The 17676-nt window shown below is 35.9% G+C and overlaps 1 pseudogene; it reads right to left on the reverse strand.

Moving 5' to 3' along the window:
- Positions 1–4761: 4761 nt before the first annotated feature.
- LOC119821412 lies at positions 4762–5644 on the reverse strand (annotated as a pseudogene).
- Between the last annotated feature and the right edge of the window lie 12032 nt (positions 5645–17676).

Consider the following 17676-nt stretch of genomic DNA (forward strand, 5'->3'; position numbering starts at 1 on the left):
ACTTTCTCTAACTAAGGGAAATTTTTATGGACCAGGCTTGCTGAAAATCTGGTCTGGGACTGTCATCTTATGAACTCTTGTAGCTGGAGGGTTTCTATTGCTCTGCCGCTATAACAGGTAGGTGTCAGCAGCAGCAGCAGCAGCAGCAGCAGCAGCAGCAGCAGCAGCAATGTAATATCTCTAATGCTTGCCCAAGTGAGTGGGCTTCCTCCAATTGCAGTACGGGTAATCATACTATAGAAAGGCCAGTAATCCAGAGATGGTTAAGACAGGAGCCTGTCACATCAACCTAAGACAGAGGCCTTGCATGTTGAGGCAAATGTTCTTGATGATGGGTAAGGTGTGAATTTACACTTCTGCAACCCAAGAAAGGCCTGTGCTAATTATATAGAAAATGGACTATAGAACCTCAGACCCTGAACTTTCTGGAACTCTTTGCCTGCAAGAGTGAGCAGCTTATTTTCCTGTGCATAGAACTGCTCTGAGCATGAGACCCTCATGAGTTCCTGATTTCAGGGGAGTGGTTTCTAGTAGGTATACAGCTGAAAATCCCAAGAGCTGCAGCATGGTCATTAGTTACGGAGAGCCCTATATAAGCTGCCCTGGAATATGATAAAATTGGCATTCTGGTTTCAAGAGTGAGCCGTGTCTCTGTGTGTTTTTAAATCTCCAGCCCCTTGTCTGACTCAGGAACTGTCCCGTAGGCAAGTGATACAATATAGTATAGTATAGTATCTGAATATAGTATAGAATGATATTCCTTTAGAAGCCTGTTTGTTTGCAAATGAAAGAGAAAAAGATTCATCCAGATGACAGGAGAGATAGGGGAGAACTTGGACAATTGGAGGAAAAAAACATAGTCTATATTATGTGAGAAAAATATCTATTTTCAATAAAAACTAAATAATGTGGTATTAAAAAACTTCCCCCTTTATTCACAAATAAGGACACTCTGAATGGTCTTTTCTCAGTTCTCCTACTATGACCTGACATTCATTTTTTTAACTATTCATTTATGAGCCTATTTGATTTTTCTTCTTTTTATCTTCCTAAATATTCACTTTCTCTGTTACAGTTTCCGTGTCTATACTGTGTACTTGAGTATCTCCAAAAATCTAAGTTCCATTGAATAGTATCTAGTTCCAGATACAATATTTATGGATATCTACTTGGTTGAAATATAAGAATCCATGTAGATGCACTGGATGTTGGTGATGCATGCCTTTAATCCCAGCACTCACAAAGTAGAGGCAAGTGAATCTCTGTGAGTTCAAAGTCAGCTTGGTCTACAAAAGTTAGGAACAGTATAGGCACCAAAGATATAAGATAAACCCTGTCTCAAACAACAACAAAAATTCATGTAGATTACATTTGGTTTTTTACAGTATTTTCTTATACAATTTGTAAAAGTTAACTTCCAATAATCTTATTGCCTTTAAAATCCTAATTTTAATCAAGATTGAACACATAACTTTTAATGATGAGAACATGCAACTATGCCTGAAAAAGTGTTTAGCATGGTTCTGGGGATGAGTTTGATGTCCCCTTGCTTTACACTTGGGTTAAGTTTGGTATCTAAGTTGGGGAAAAGAAGATATATAGCAGAAAAGCCTTCATAAAATTCCCACATTTAAGGGTAGGATTATGAGGATTAGAAATGTTAGGTAAAAGAAACAGAAATATAAGAGAAATAAGAGACAGAAACACAGAACAGCATTTGGAGGGACATCCACTGAATACTGAACCTGCCTATTTTATTTCCAGATGCTTATATACTTCACTCCAAAAGGGGAAAGGTATGCAACAGACCTCATTAACATGATATAAGGAATAGACTTGAAATAACTGACCTTTTGTCCAGATGAAGCAGGTACACCTGTAGTGACATTTCATTTGTGTTTTAATAAATAAAGCTTGCTGAAGATCTGAGAGTAAAACAACTCCTCTGGTCAGCCTTACTGACCAGGAAACCATAACACACACCTTTATTCCTAGTAGCCACACTAGTTTGGCATAGAAATTGAAGCAAATGACTTTAATTCCAGTGATGCATGCTTTTAATCCCAGGCCGGAGAGGATTATAAAATGGCAGAAAACATCACTCAAACACAATCTCATTTTGATATTCCTTGACGCTAGATTGTCATTTTCAAACTGAGGCTGAGGTAAGAGTCAGTGGCTGACTGCTTTGTTTTCTGAATCTTCAGATTAAACCCCAATTTTCTTTCCGAGATTTTATTAATCATGCTACATATATCTCTTTACCCAAAATATGAATTGACAACACCCTAAGTAAGGATATCTTGCTTGTAGACATATCTATTGTCAAGCACTTTGATAAAGCAAAAATAAATTCAAACTTTTTGACTTCTAATCAAGGTGGAACAGTCTCACATCTGTGAGCCTTCACAAAGATAGAACAAGATTTTAACTTTTTGATGGAGGAGTGTCTATGTATTACTTTCATTTATTAATAAAGAAACTGCCTTGGTCATTTAAGAGACAGAAAATTAGGTAGCCAGAGTAGACAGAACAGAATTGTGGGAAAGAGAGGGGAGACACTTCATGCAGTCGCCATGCTTCTCCTCTCTGAGATGGACGCAGGTTAAGATCTCTCCTGGTAAGCCACTCCTCATGGGGCTATATAAATTACTAAATATGGGTTAAAGGGGTAGATTTGGAGATGAAAGGGTGGGTAGGAACAGTGATGTGGTATACCCCTCTATATCCTGTGAATAAGTTTTAGTATGATTATTTTGCCTATGGTTGTGCAGAATATAGCCAGGCTGTAAAAGATAAAGAGATGCTAATAGGCAGAGTTAAAGAAACATGTAACTGCTGAAGGGTAAGGACTCCCACTGGAACCTTACCAGTTTGTCCCAGTCTTGTAGTGATGCACAGATTAATAGAAATGCATTAATTTATGATGTAAGAATTACTTAATAAGAAGTTTGAGGTAATAAGTCAAACATTGTTTAATTAATATAGTTTTGTGTGATTATTCATATCTGGGCAGGTGGGAAAAAAACCAATAGTCTCTTATTCCAAAATGATGCCCAGCATTTAACAACATACTGCCTTATAAAGCTTAACAAAGCTTTAAAAATGCGGGGGAGTGGCTTCTAGATCCAAAAGAATGGGGCGCACGTGCAGTTTCTTGATAGCAGCATCTTTTTTTTCAGATAGTTTCTGTTTAATGGCAGTAAGCAGAGGTACAGCTTCTTTAAGAGAAGGCTTTCTGATTCAGCGTTAGCAGCCAAAAATGCATGGTTCCTTTAAGAGCCAGATTTTTGGTTTGTGCTGGGAGAAGGAACTCTGGCTCTTTTGGGAGATCCTGCATTTAAACAGTGTTTGTGAGCTGTATGCTACTAGTTACTTAATGGCAACATAGACATACTGCATACTTGGAGCTGGGTCAGTGAGCATGGCTCACAGAGTTGTCAGTGAATGTACCTCTGGGGTACATTGGATGGGGTGGAGCCATTGTATTAGTGCCTACCCAGTCCGTGCTTCCAATTTTAGGCAGAAGCCTCTTCCGTGTCTCATCATGGGACCTAGCATATGATGTATAGCTACGGGCAAGGAACTCTTAAGTGTTTTCTATCCTACCCATACCATGTGGACTGCCTTAGAATTTTTAATTAAATTTATTCTTTAGCAGTTTAGTAATAAGTAAAATTAAAAAAAATAAAAATAATTATTTACACCTATTAGATCATTCATAGCATGACTGATCATGATTGTTAACTACATCTGGATTCAACTGAAAGTAAAGTTAATGGCCATATCTGAGGGATTTTTTTGGCTACATTATTTGAAGTGAGAAGACCCACATTAAACCTGGGCCAACCATCTAATCTCAGTGTATATAGAAGGGTATGGAGAAGAAAATTTTTGTTTTCCCCTGTTTTACCTCACTGCCTCTGACAAGTGCATCTATCCTGTTGCTATGACCACTATTAAATATAACTTCAGGATTCTAAGGGAGACACAGATTCTAGCATCAGAATGGTGCAGCAGAGAAATCCAATCTTGTGAACTGAATATTTACTTCATTTTCTCCCTTTCAATGGAGATACATATCACAAAAAAGTACAGGCATATCATTCCATACTTTTGTCTAAGAGATCATACTTACATACATACATACATACACATACATACATACATACGTACAAACATACATACATACACACACAATATTAATAGTGAGCATTGTTGCAGATTGGCAAGTTGTATAAATGTTGGTGTTGTATTGCAAAGTATAGTGAATGTAGTTAACAATATATTATATGATTCTAGATGTTACAAGGGAAGATTATGAGTTCTTCATTTGAAATTATGAATGCTTGAGGTGGTGGACTAGTAATGGTCATTTGATCATTATACAATATATAGTTCAAGTGTCTACACATCATATCCAGCACATAAATTTTCTTGCTTAAAATCTTTCAGTTTTTTTCATGTAACATTTACATTTAGATACATAAGCTATTCTTTTTTTTTAATGTAAGTAAAGGGAAATTTTAATGCAATAAAAACAACATACAAAGGTACTTTTCATTTTGAAAAGAAATTATGCAACTTTTTATAAGCTGCACAAATTATAGCATAAAGTTGGGGACAATGGTTTACTTAGGTTAAAATATTTATTCCAAGTAGATTCCCTACTCCACTTCCCATATTAAAAAGAAAATGACACTGGAAACATTTAAGAGACTGGAAACTGGTTAGAGCCATTCCTAAATCCGTTACCAGATAAAATACAACACTAGGGGAAAGAAATTGAGAAAGTTAAAACTGGAAAGAACAAAACCCCCAAAGTCAAACTGATCCTTAACATTTCAGACTTTAATTAAGCACATAAAACTGTACTACTTAATATATTTCTCCATGAACTTCTTGTGAAACTCAGATCGCAGTGTGTCGTTAACAAATCTTTTATCTTTCTTCTGATCATCTATTCCTTTTGCACAGTTCTTAAAAACGACGTCATCGTCCCACCTTCTTTTAACCTTGAAGTTGGCCTGAGGCTGGGATGGGCCGGTGAGATTAAGGAGAAGGTTTCCACTCAGAATATTTTCCATGCGAATTCTCTCTTCTTCTGCTTTTTGTTCTTGTTCCTTCCTGGCCTGCTCCTCAGCTCTTTCCTTCTTGATTTTCTCCAGCTCTGCCAGAAGAGCCGCGGTGTCATCATCGTCGCTCTCCTCTTCAAAGTCCTCATCGTCCTCATCCGTGAGAGGGTCATCGGCATCAAGGTTGGCAGCGGGGATCTGGTCTAAGCGGGGCTTCTTGGACACGGAAGAGGAAGTTGTATGTTCTCGGGTCGGACGGTCCCTATTTTTTTCCCTTGCAGCAGCTCTCTCTCTCTCTTCCAATTCTCTCCTAAAGTCACGGTTGCGAACCTCTTCAGGAGCATCTTGTGTAGTTTGTCTGTATTTTATCTTTGTATGGGAGGGGAAGGTCTCTGCTTGAATATTGCTTTGAGAGCTGGCTCAAATCCCCTTCTCCTTTTCCTCTTCCACCTCTGGCAGGTTCAAAAGTCGGTCTGGCTGCTGTTGTCATCTTTTATTCCAGGTGGGGACCGACGCAGTACCCTCCGAGGCTCACCCACGAACCATCGCAGCTCCAGGCTCCCAGAAACCTCCGCCTACATAAGCTATTCTTAAAGAACCAATATTCTATTATCTACAGTACGATTTGAATTTAAAATGGTGTAGGAAATCTTCTATGAAAGCTGCCTCCTTGGCACTTCAGCATCCCCCCTCGCTGTTCTTTTCACTTTCTGCTTTCAGTTCCCAGACACTGAGATTAGTCTTCAAAATATTTCTCTGCAGCGGTGTTGCTTCTCTAAAAATCGATTTTCTTGTATTTCCAGCATGAATGTTACTGGAATCACTTCATCTCTAGGACTTTACATTTCCCCGAGGCTGTGGATCCCAGAGCTGCCTCTGGGCAGAACTATGAAGCCTCCATTAAGTGGAGTTGCTTGAATGTAATGATCTGTGTTTCTTCCATGGGATGTTATGAGTTCTCTAAGGGGAAGGATTGTGAACTTCTGACTCTAATATGTTCTATCGCAACCAAGTCTCCCAGTTGTTTATTTTTGCCGTAAAATAAATACAGAAGACACAAGTAAATCAATGAGTGGTAATTCCTCAAAATTTTACTTTGTGGATGATTGAGATGCAGTGTTTAAATGAGTACATTAAGAAGGTTTTTTTAATGAAAGTTACATTTATTTTTGTGAAATATAATGTATATTTTCTTTAAAGTTAATAACTATCTCATGTCAAGTACTCACTTTGTGCTTACCACTAAACTAGTTCTAAGTCCCATGACAAATCTCCAATGCAAGATTTCTCTGTACTATTTCTGTACATGTGGAAAATGAAGTTCAGAGAATCAAAGTAGTATGGCTAGAGTAATATGACTGCTCACTGGTAGCTTGGGCAATAAAGATGGTGTGCCTCTCCAGAACTGCATCTTCTGGGACAATGTCTTTGTTTCATCATCAGTTAGTTGAACTAAAACATTCCTTGGTCCATAATCCTTTTAAATGTTTACAGTATTGTTCAAAATAGGTAGAAGGCTAGAGAGTAGACACAAAGATTAAATCATTTTTCAGAAATTAAAGTTTACATCCATCAGAAAACAGCTTCCCTCTTCCCCTCCTCAGACTCAACTACCATTGTTCCTTTTAACATATTGATTATTTATTTTAAATTCCTTTATTAATGTTGCATCAGAACATATTCATAGACACCTAATTCTATAAACAAATGTTAATAGATTTAATATACTTAAGGTGGGAAAATGCAATTATCATTTTTCCAGATATAGTTTCTTACTGAAATATATGCATAAATATGCAGCAGTGTCCATAGGATATATGAGAAAATAAAATTTTTACCACTTCTACTGAAGTGTCCTAATAACCATTAAAATCAGACAGTAAGAACTGTACATTGCATATGTTTGATTTACTTTATTTTAATAGATAACAAGGTAATATGCACACAAGTACAGGAAGCATCATACAAATGACTAATCATCTATCTAGGTTGTTATTCAATAATATTATTGAATATAAAATTTCCATTTATGTGATACTATTCAAAATAATCTTGAAAATTCATGTATGTCTATGTTCTTCCTTGTCCTCTATTTTCTTATAAGCATTTTGAATCTTTTAACATTGTCCCATAATGTTGTAAGTTTGTTGTTCTTAAGAATTATACACTTACAGAGGAAATGATTACGTGAATAAGAACTTTGACTATGCAACCTTTAAATCCTGATCTAGACCTCCAGAAATAAACTGAGGAACTGGATTCAGTGGGGGTACCTCTATAATCACAGCACTCCTAAGGCAATATGAGCAACAAAAACAGGAGAAACAGCTTAAAGCTCAATGACAGCTAACCTGGAATACTCAAGGCAGTGACAGAAACAAGAGCACATCTAATGCAAAAAAGCTGAAAGGGAAGAATATATTCCAAGTTCTTTTCATTATAGTTCCATGTATACAGTAAGACAGACAGACAGAGAGAGAGAAATAACTATATATAGACAGATATACAATGAATTAATAAATGATTACCACTTGTAAAAGGGAATCTGAAAATAAAGTTAACTGAAAAAGCATGGAATAAAACCGGACTCCCTGAACATGGCGGACAATGAGGGCTGCTGAGAAGTCAAAGACAATGGCACTGGATTTGGATCCTGCTACACATACTGGCTTTGGGGGGGGAGGGGGGCGCTAGCCTGTTTGGATGCTCACTTTCCTGGACCTGGATGGATGGGGGAGGAACTTGGACTTCCCACAGAGCAGGGAACCCTTACTGCTCTTTGGACAGGAGAGGGAGGGGGAGTGGAGGGGGAGATAAATGGGAGGTGGGGAGGAGGCAGAAATTTTTAATAAAATAAAAAAATAAATACATAAATACATAAATAAATAAATTACAAAAAAAAACATTTTAAGTTGACAATTTTATGTTCAACTGCATTCATAGTCATCTTCTGGTTCATATATCTTATGGGCCACAGGGTAGATGACTAGATTGTAAACAAAATCATGAATACCTTCTTCTAGCACCCAAGGTCATATGTATGGGAGTACAGAAAGGAATAGCAGTATATTGGTGGGAAATCATTTGCTTCTATGAACACCCACAGCGATTTCCCTGTTGACTAAGTTTTTGATCCTGTCCAGTTCTGGCAGTTGTTAAGTCTCAAAGAAATCACATGGAGGTTTACATTAATTATACACTGGTTAGCCTAGTACCTCTGGCTTTTTATTAACTGTTAAAATTTATATTAGTACATAATTCTTGTCTGTGATAGCCATGTGGCTTGGTACCATTTTTGATGAGGCAGTCACATTTGCATCCTCTGCATCTGGGTCATGACTTGTAGACTGTGCTTCCTTCTTCCCAGAATTCTTATTGTCCCACCTTTACTTCATGCCTGGTCACCCCACCTATACTTACTGCCTAGCTACTGGCCAATCAGCATTGTATTATAAATAATACAAGTGACAGGATAAAAGACCATTGTCCCACAGCACTTCCCCCCCTTTAAAAAATAAAAACAAGAACTTTGAATTGAATTTTCCTTGTTTAGCTTTTTATTATTATTATTATTATTTATAAAGACATGGAACCAAAATTTTAAAAAGGAAATATTTATAGCCCATAATTTGGGAATGTGGGCATAGTTTTTTTTGGTATACTTTTTTGTTGACTGGGGATGCTGATAATCTTATGAGGACCTATAGCAAATTTAGAATTATGATCAAGTCATGGCTGGAGTATCCTGTGAGGCTTGACCATCACAGGCAGCAGTCTTCAATTTGTTTTGGATGTAGAATTCAGATATTTGGGCCATCTGTTCCTATTGGTGATTATTAAAAGGGTCTTTTTAAAATTAAACCTAATTTTATTTTAACCAGGAATGAACCTACAACCCCTAATTTTTTATGGAAACCAAAGAAAAACCTCTTTTTTAATGTAACATACTTTTTAACTTCAATTTTGAAGTCAGAGTATTTTTAAATACCTATTTTGAATTAATTTAACAGCATTTATAAACAAATATCTTTTAGCAGTTGTTGCTTCTTTTTCAGCATTTAAACAATTTAAAGAGAACATAATAACATACAGTATCCAGTTTTGGTGTTTTCCATCTTTACATAGTTTTATTTTAAACTTTAATTTTTTTATTTTTAAATTTTGGCGTTTTGAGACAGGGTTTCTCTGTGTATCACCTGGCTACTGACCAATCAACATTTTATTAAAAAATAATACAAGTTACAAGATAAAAGACCCTTGCTCATAGCATTTTCCCTTTATTCTTCTATGTTCCTAAGATACATATGTGGCATAAAATGTATAACTGTGCCTTAGTTATATTGTTGTATGGATTCAAGGAAAGCAAAGCATAGGTGCTTTGTTCCCAATATCAGAAACAAAATCAGTCAACTGACTTCAGGTAATATAATTGTTATAATTTTCATATCAGAGCTATGAAGACTAGAGAGTCCACAATTAAGGAACTGACAGATATAGTATTTGAAATATCTAATCTGTACTTCCGTGGTGATTACTTTAAATACCTGACTTCACACACTATATCAGATGGAAGGGCAGACAGAATATGAGCTAGTTACCTGAACTAATAAATTTAAGGAACTGGGCCATTAAAAAGTACAAACTTTATTGTTATTATTTAATCACTCTACTAAAAGGGAACCATTAAAGTTTAACATTAGCATCAGAAGTTACCATCAGTCAAAACATGCTAATAGGAGGTTATCAGACTTGCTTGTTACAAATTGGGAAGTGGAGAGTTTCTGGCTTATTAAGGATTATCTTTGAGCTAGATAAGTCCAAGACTTCTTGCTATTCAGGTAGAATTTTCAAGCATGCTTTTTACACTTAAAACTTGTTTTCTTATTGATAATAATAAGGCTTCAGTTTATGATAATTTTCTAGTTATGCCTGGTTAATATGTTTATACATACCTAGCAATTTCTTAAGGTTAAATAAAGGATGATCATATATAATCAGGGGCAACTTTGGAACCATTCAGTTATTCATTGCTAACATTCAATTACCAATAGGAACATTATATGTATATATCTATTTCTATTATAAATTTAGGTGCATACTTTGTGTTATCATTTATTATTGTGAATGCCTAATGTCTTATCCATACAATTAAACAACAATAATATAACATGAAGCTTGCCCATTCAGTTTACAGTGCCACAGAAGCATACTAATAGAAGAAAATCATGGTTTGCATAGATACTTATGCTAGTACTGATCAGTTCTACTGGTTATATTTTAAAGTCAACCTGTTCCATTTCTTACAGAAAATGATGTAGGATTCCCGTCTGTACACTGTGAATTCCATAGGTTAATAAAGAAACTGTCATGGGCTTGTGATAGGGCAAAAGAATAGAGTTAAGTGGGGAAAAGTAAACTGAATGCTGAGAGAAAGGAGTTGGATGTAGAATGAAGCCATGGAGCTGCCGATGGAGAAAGATATGCAATAGTTTTGCTGATAGGTCATGACCTCATGGTGATATACAGATTAATGGAGATGGTTAAATTAATATGTAAAAGATAGTCAATAAGAAGATAGAGCTAATGGGCCAAGCAGTGACTTGATTAAGACAGTTTAAGAATTTAGGACTTTTCATGTTAGTGAGACCCATCTGCTCCTGGCATCACCAATTACTTCAAGAGGAAGATAGGCATTGAAGAGGCTCCTTGTGGAGTTTGCTGGTCCTTTGAGCAGGTGATTGCCCTTGCTTGGACTGCTCGATGAACTGGGCATGCAGGACATTCAGAAAAATGAATGCTGAACTTGCCTAAAGGTGAGATAATCCTTCGGGATTCCTGCTTCATGAAAGAGTCTGCCAGATATTTGGCAGGACACAGAAGAAAGTGACTGGCAAATTGCCAATATAGGCAGAACAGTCTGTGAAATTTCCTGCTTCATGGAAAAGTCTGCTGGAGACTATGTGTCTGTGGGCTGAGATGGATGCACCAAAGATAAAAAAAGAACTTTTGGTGTCTGTCCAGTCAGTGAGATGTCTCTGTCAATTCTAAAGTTTTGGAAATTGCTTACAATGCATTTCCTGTTTACTTAGGCAATATTTAATACTTCTGGAGTCTCTGATGGAGTTGAAGAATTGATAATTATAATTTTCCTTAGTTATAATAAATATAAAGTAGATCTAAACATTGTATCTATAATTTTTATTGATAACTGTTTTGTTATATGTAATTTTACTATGTTAAATTAAACCTTCCTTTTTAATTATATAAAAATGGGAGGTGATGTGGGATCCCCTCTATATGTTATGAATGCCATTGGTTAATAAAGGAACTGTCTTGGTCCTGTGATAGGGCAAAAGAGTAAAGCTAGGTGGGAAAAACTAAACTGATTGCTGAGAGAAAGGAGGTGGAGTCAGGAGGAAGCCATGGGGAGAACGAACACGCTGAAACTTTGCTGGTAGGCTATGATCTCATGGAGATGCACAGATTAATGGAGATATGTTAAATTAATATATAAAAGAGTTATCGAATAAGAGGCTGGAGCTAAAGGGCCATGCAGTAATTTAATTAATATAATTTCTATGTGGTTATTTTGGGAGTCTGGACAGTAGAGAATGAACAAGTGGCCTTCTTACACCAAGAAAACTATCAAATATTAGATACTACTCAGAATTAATAACTTTATATCAGAATATAGAACTCTCAATTTTAAGCCTATAGAAATTAGGTGGCCTGTGTGGAAAGAGGGTAATTATCATTGAGGCTTTCTCTGTGAAAACTATTTTATGTATTTAAAGTTTATAAGCAATGTATTTGTTTCATTCTGAACTTTTAAATATAACAAGAGTGTAAGAACAACTGAAATTCAGGAAGTTGGCTATACTTTCTAAAACTTTTATTTTTTCAAAATGGAAGATACTTTAGCTATTTTCAACAGACTTCAGAGTTTACTGTTATGTATTTTGTGGATGTGATCTTACATCTCAACTAGGATTTTCCAAGAAGATATAAGGAGGTGACCAGCATGTGAGAAAAACATATCTATAAGGGAGCTGTGACAAAAACTGCTGTGTTTTTTTGTATCAAAATATTTTACTCTATTATTTATTTTAACTATGCATTTTTGTGATGTTCCTTTTCCTTTGAGTTCTTCAGTATTATTCATTTTTGGTAATATCTAGTCAATGTTTTCTACCAATTTCTATGGGGACTATTCAGTAAAGTCATTGCTTCTTTGCTGTGCAGGTATTTAGAATGGTATAGTTGCTTTAATTTTTATTCAGTCCATTGCTATAATAGCTATAATTTATGGACCAATCAGGAAATTGTTTCCCATGCCTATCTCTGGAAGTATTTTCTATAGCAGTTAATAAGTTTTAAATCTGACATTGAAGTCTCTGATCATTTGTTGTGAAGGATTTCTTCCAAGTTGAAACATTATCTTCTGGAGAAAAACTTAATAATATTTAGCAAATAAACAACTTGCAAGTCTCAGGCAGTTTCTAAAACCTATAAGCAAAACAAGGGTCCTCCATTACCAAGGTTAGCTTCCCAGTAAGAACTGCTGAGTGAAAGAGAATCTCTTAGCTATTGAACTTCCTTTAATATACTCAGACAGTTTAGGACTTCTACCTTTCATGATGAATTACTCATGCTGTGTTTGACTTTTGGTGAAGAAGTCAGTCTTTAGTTGTCATGGTTTGTAAATGACACCATGAATTTTTTTGATCTAGCAAATTTATTCTTGGTGGAATTGTAACTTTGGTTTGTCATCAGTTTCATATATGGGATAAATAGGTTTTTGTTTAAATCTCCCCAGCAAGAGTGGTATGAATTAGCATTTAAAATCTATTTTTATAATCTTGTTTTATTATTCAGCATCCAATTCCACAGTGTCATTCTTTATTCAACAGAGACTATTTTGGCAATTATGTAAAAAACAAACAAAAAATCCAACAATAACAGGTGACAGGTGATATGAGAGTTAATTTCTGATCACATGTTCTGCTTAATTGGTGAACATGTAATATGGTATTCCCCTCTGGTATGCTGGTAATACCATTGGTTAATAAAGAAACTGTTTTGAGCCAGTCATGGGGTAGAATAGAGCTAGGTGGGAAAAACTAAAATTTCTGCTGGGAGAAAGGAGGTGAATTCAGAGAGAAGCCATGGAGCTACCACCAGAAACAGACATGTCAGAACATTGCTGGTAGGCCACAAGCCTCATGGTAAAATATAAAATACTGAAAATGAGTTAATACTAGATGTAAGTGATAGCTGGCAATACACTTAAGTGACTGGACCAAGCAGTGATTTAAATAATATAGTTTCTGAGTGATTATGTTGAAGTCTGGGTGGCTGGAACACAAACAAGGGGTCTCCTTACAACAAACATGTCTGTCTTCCTATTCATAATATGTTTAAGGGAGTATTATACACAGCAATGACTTTGATATCTGTCTTGACTATAGGAGATAATGTCATATCAGTACCCTTTATAAAAGGTTTGCAAAAGAGACAACACACATTTGTATGATATTTATAAATAGAAACTTTATTAACTTTCTACATAAAATATTGTATTATGTTTTGTCTCCTATGGAAGCACTAAATAAAGAGTAATAACTTAAAAATAGGTGAAATATAGAAATTCTATAAGCAAGATACCAGGGCAAAATAGGTACCATTTCAATTGTATTTTAATAAATAAAAGCTACCTGGAGATCTGAGAGTGAAACAGTCCCACTGGTTAGATTTACAGAGCAGATTATGGTAACACATATCTTTAATCTCAGTAGTCACAATGACATGCACTTTTAATCTTAGTAGCCATAATGCCACACAACTTCAATCCCAGTAGCAACACTAGTTGCCATAGAAACAGGGCAGTGCATGCCTTTAACGATGGTGGTGCACACATTTCATTCCAGCCCTAGGGAGGATTAAAAAATGAGAGGAAATAACCCTCAGACATGAAGTCTCATTCTGATTTTCCAGGAGGCAGGATTGCCGTTTCAGGCTAAGGTAAAGGTACTAGCTAGCTGTTTTGCTTTACAGATCATCAGGTTGAACACCAATTTCTGATCCTGAGATTTTGCTAAACGTGCTTCATTTGGCATCCAACATTTTAGGGGACAAATTCACAAAAATACCATTTGGCTGAGGATTTCTAGCCATAAGTCCAGGTCATAGTTGGGACTGGAATGCCAGTTCGAGGAGCAGGACCCAAACCTAGCCATCTGGGTTCAGGAGAAAAAAATAGTGCTCCCAGCTCCCATCTTCCCCAGCTCAGCTTCCGCTTAAACATGGAAAATACACAGAGAAACTGGATACTGTATATTACTGTATTATCTTTGGATCGTTTGCCTTCTGAGGAAGGAACAACTTCTGCTAAAAGATATTTGATTATTAATGATGCTCGATTAATCTTACGTACATATTTTGAAAATGCCTTGACTTCAAAATTTGGCTCAAAAGATATGTTACTTTGGAGAAAAGATTTAATTTGCTTTTGTTTCCAAAGAAAGTGAGCATGTTTGGATTCATTCAGGATTAAGAAAAATAAAGCTTGATCAGTCAGCTGTGGATTCATTCAAGGTTAAGAAAAATAAGGTTCAATATGAAAGACTCCCTGAAAAATCTCCAGCTGAATGATCCAGATGATCCAACATTTCAGAGTATATTTGTTTCAGTTTTCTCTGAGTTTTACACCCAGAACAGCTTCAAGACTGCAGGCTGAAATGATACAGCCTTACAGAATATTACAGTAAGGACTGTAACCATAATCCTAAACTTTCTTTGGGTCCCAATAAGATTATCAACACTGCAATCAGCAGGAAGTAGTATAGAAAACTTCACATACATTCAGAAAAAGTGTTTGCTTTTGTTTGATGTGTTGGTTACATGTTATGGATAATGGTCAGGAAAAAAACTAAACAAAGGAAATTAGATTCAAAGTTCTTGTTTTGAAAAGAAAATAAAAAGGCCAGGCAGTGGTGGTCCACACGTTTACTCCCAGCACTTGGGAGGCAGAAGCAGGTAGATCTCTGTTACTTCAAAGTCAGCCTGGTCTACAGAGCAAGTTCCAGGCCAGGAACCATAGAAACCTGAGAAACCTTGTCTCATAAAACTCAAATAGGAAAGAAACAAACAAAAAAAAAGATAGAAGAAAGAAGGAGAGAAAGAAAAGGAATAAAGGAATGACAAAAACAGGGATATAAATATGATAAGATAAAAATGTAGGTTATAAAATCTACTCTGAAAAGAAAAAGAGGATATAGATATGATAAGATAAAAAGGTAGATTATTCAATTTACTTTTTAAAAGGCAATTATTAGCTCTAAATGTTTTACATTGCTTTTACTTTTGTACATTGTATGCAAATTTTGTACACTGATACAAATTTGAGAATAATTTTGTTAAAACATGCTGTACATACATTTCTAATCTTTTTCAAGGTATTGTACTTATACAGCTCAATAAAAAATGTAATACAAATTTCTAATCCTTGAAATTTATTATTTTTTTAAACTAGTAGTTGCTTTTTATTTTTTCTCTTATTTATTTTTTTCTCATTTTTTTATTAAAAATTTCCATGTCATTCCTTCCTCCTCCCCCTTCCCTCCCCTCCCTCCCACCCATACCCCCACTCCGCCCCTCTCCAAGCCAAAGAGCCATCAGGGTTCCCTTCACTATGTTAAGTCCAAGGTCATCCCAGTTCCCCCTAAGTCCAGGAAGGTGAGCAACCAAACTGACACGGCTCACAGTGAGCCCATCCATGCTGTAGAGTTCATGAAATTTATTATTAAAAACTGCTTAGGATAATAAAAAATACAAGTTAGTAGTTAATCACTTACTATTATCAAACTTGTAGTCACATTAGGCATTTTTTCAAGATCAAACAAAGATATAATTTATATATATAGATCATCTTTAAATACTTCATAGATCTACAGAATATGGCATTTTAAAATGTTTTAACAACCAAGGTTCTTTTTTATGACAATGAGACATGTTTGCTTCTCAACACCAATCTAAATTCAGAGAATTTAATGGACATCAAAGAAACTCCACATGCAATTTACATTCTTTTGGCAAAAGTAAGCCGCTAGGCAATAAAATGTCCCTTCCTCAATTGCTGACATTATGTTTTCCTACTTATACAAGAAGGACACAAAATATCCTACTTCACAGAAAAGTCTGTCAAATATGTTAGGCCTGTTGGCTGAAGGTGTATGTGCCAGCTTTGCAGAGGAACTTTGGGTGACTGTCCAGGCAGCCAGCTGTTTTTGTCATTACTCACTTTTTTTTTTTTGGAAGATGCTTGCTTGCACTTCTCGCTTACTCGGGTAATATTATTTTGTTCTTGGGTCTCTGAGGGAGTTGAAATTAGATTGCTATAGTTATAGTTTACCAGACAAAGAAAACAAGTTATTATAGAAAGTAAATTAGGTATAAGAATTTGGACTCAACAAGGTAGAATAGATATAAAATGTTTTCTCTCTTTTTGTCAAATACAAATGGACTAGATATGGCTGATATATATTTTGCCTGTATATATTGCATATAGTCATTGTACTTATTGTATATATGGTGGAGGAGAGTTATCCGTCTATGTTACTTTTATTGGTTAATTAATAAAGAAAACTGCCTTGACCCTTTAAGAGACAGAAAATTAGGTAGGTGGAGTAGACAGAACAGAATTCTGGGAAAGAGAGGGGAGACGCTTTATGCAGTCACCATGATTCTCCTCTCTGAGATGGACACAGGTTAAGATCTCTCCTGGTAAGCCACACCTCGTGGTGCTACACGGATTGGGTTACTAAATATGGGTTAAAGAAAGATGTGAGAATTAACCAATAAGAGGCTACAGATAATGGGCCAGGCAGTGTTTAAAAGAATACAGTTTCTGTGTAATTATTTCGGGTGTAAAGCTAGCCGGCGGCCGGGTGGTGGGACGCAGCCCCACCGCTTCCTTCTACATATATAGTTTTCTTATATTAGTTATAGCCTTCTATAAGTTTAGACAAAAAGAGGAAATGTAGTGACATTTCAATTGTATTCATAAATAAAGACTGCCTGGAGATCTGAGAGTAAAACAGTTCCAATGGTTAGCTTTACACACCAGATTATGGTAACACACACTTTTAATCTCAGAATAAATAAAGACTGCCTGGAGATCTGAGAGTAAAACAGTTCCAATGGTTAGCTTTACACACCAGATTATGGTAACACACACTTTTAATCTCAGTAGCCATAATGACACCCAATTTTAATCACAGTAGCCAAAATGACATGCACCTTTAACTTTAGTAGTCATAATGACACACAATTTTAATCTCAGTAGCTACACTAGTTGCCTTGGAATCTTCATAGTGCATCACTTTAATGATGGTGGTACACCTTTAATCTCAGCCCTAGGGAGGATTAAATAGTGGAAAGAAAGAACTCTCAGTCACACAGTCTCATTCTGAGATTCCGGGAGGCATTAATACCTTTTCAGACTAAGGTCGAGGTAAGAGTCAAAGGCTGGTTGTTTTACTTTTCAGACCTTCAGGTTGATCCCAATTTCTGACCTTGAGCTTTTATTAATTGTGCTTCAAAG

Source organism: Arvicola amphibius, chromosome 8, assembly GCF_903992535.2.
Source record: "Arvicola amphibius chromosome 8, mArvAmp1.2, whole genome shotgun sequence".
Classification (NCBI taxonomy): domain Eukaryota; kingdom Metazoa; phylum Chordata; class Mammalia; order Rodentia; family Cricetidae; genus Arvicola; species Arvicola amphibius.